Raw genomic sequence first — 2,218 nt, forward strand, 5'->3', positions numbered from 1 at the left:
GTCTGGTGCCAATGACTGTGCACCTGCTAATGAGGTTGACATGTTTGGATGAGGTAACCTAATTTGCATGTATCACCAGAGTGAAACATTAGTGGTGTGAATATTGAGAGGCACAGATGTGCCCCAGCAGGACTGCTTCCTCAAACAGCCTGCTATGTTCCCAACATCAGGAAGGTTACCAGTCCAGAGGGTGCTTTTCTTTTCTCCCCTAAGGAATCCACAGTCCTGCCAGTTAAAGAGAAGAATACAGATGCACATGGCCTTCCCCCAGCCTTGGGGTCCTGGACATGGACAAGCGATACACTGACCTGGTCCTAGTCCTATGCTGAATCCAAGGCCCATTGGAATTGCTTGTGCTTTTTTTCCTCTTTAAACAGAGAGAGATAGTGGGGGGGGGGGTAGAAAGCATAATGGTTATGCAAAAAGACTTTCATGCTTGAGGCTCCAAAGTCCCAAGTTCAATCCCCTACACCACTATAAGCCAGAATGGAGCAGTGCTCTGGTTAAAAAATAACCTCACATTGGTGGCTTGCTCCAGTGTCCTGTTCCCCGGTGGTTTTCTCCCAGGACTGTGCTTCCTGCTCTTGCTTCAGAATCTTTTTTCACTTAACTCATCAGAGCTTCTTAAAAGGTAGTTGTATTGGTTGGAAGTGGATAAAATGTTGAAACTGGGACTGGGGGTAGAAAGCATAATGGTTATGCAAAAAGACTTTCATGCTTGAGGCTCCAAAGTCCCAAGTTCACTCTCCTACACCACTATAAGCCAGAATGGAGCAGTGCTCTGGTTAAAAAAATGAAAGAAACAGAGAGAGAGAGAGAACAGCACCAAAACTTCCTCCAACACGGTGGGGCCTGGCTCGAACCTAGGTCATTCGGTAAGCTCTTTTGCCAGTGATAGAATTGTCTGTTCAGCACATTGCCCCTCATCTTTTCTGACCCTCTCTTCATCACCTACCAGTGTTTTCCCTCTTTATTTGTTTGTTTGCTTTGCTTTGCTTTGTTGTTCTCACTGTGACTTCACTGCGCCAAGTTGATATTTTCCAGACAGAGAGAGACAGAGACAGGGAGAGAGAGTCAGAGTGGAAGAAACACCACAATACTGAAGCTTGCTCCAGTACAGTGGGAAACAGGCTCGGCAAAGAAGCACACTATACAGGTGATCTATCTTACTGGTCTATATTCTTTTTTTTTTTTTTAAGTTACAGCAAAAATCTTTTCTTTTTTTTTATTTTCCTTTTTCCCTTGCTGTTGTTCTTGTTATTGTTGGAAAGAACAGAGAGAAATTGAAATAGGAGGTGAAGGCAGAGAGGGGCGAGAGAAAGATAGACACCTGCAGACCTGCTTCACTGCTTATGAAGTGACCCACCCTGCAGTTGGGGAACTGGGGGCTTGAACCGGGATCGTTACTTGAACCAGGGTCCTTGCACTTTGTGCCATGTGCACTTAACCCAGTGCTCTACCTCCTGGACCCCTGGCCTACATTCTGTATGTACTATGTTTTATGAAACCTTGTAGATTAAGGGGAGAGTCAGCAAACTCTCCCTGTGAAGGGCCAGTAGTCAGCTGTAAGGCTTCATGTGGCTCTTTCACAATCACTTGACTCTACTGTCACTGGGTGACAATAGCCAGTGACACTTTAGTCAAAGCAGTGACAGGCTGAAGTGTGTGGGCTCAGGACAAAGATATCACTCAGATGCTTAATACAGTTTTCAAAATAGAGTACAGTTTTGAAAAAAAAAACAACAACAACAACAGGCAAATCACGAAATTCAAGGTGAAAAGAGAGGGATAAAAGTGACATACCCCAAGGCAGAGCCAAATAGTGCCTTGTCCCATAAAGTGGACAAGTTACCATGCTCAAGGACCCACATTCAAGTCCTTGATCCCCATCAGCAAGGGGGAGTTTAAACAGTGACAGAGCAGTACTATTTATCTCTATAAAAAAAAAAACTAGAAAAGAAAAACTGATTTTCAAGAAAGGTCAAGAAGTACAAGCACTGAGTCCCAGCTATAGTCATGGTGGCAAAAAACACTTCAAGACCTGACCTGATCTTCCCTCTTACAATTGAATGACCATAGGAAAACCCCACCCCACCCTCCAACATCCTTACATCTGTAAAATGAGCATGTGGCCATCCCTGCTGTACCAATTCATTGTCAGGATGAAATGACATCAGGTTTTCTTAGTTTGATGTGATCCAGAAAGAGTTAAACATGT

This window comes from Erinaceus europaeus, chromosome 4 (assembly GCF_950295315.1).
Source record: "Erinaceus europaeus chromosome 4, mEriEur2.1, whole genome shotgun sequence".
NCBI classification, from domain to species: Eukaryota; Metazoa; Chordata; class Mammalia; order Eulipotyphla; family Erinaceidae; genus Erinaceus; species Erinaceus europaeus.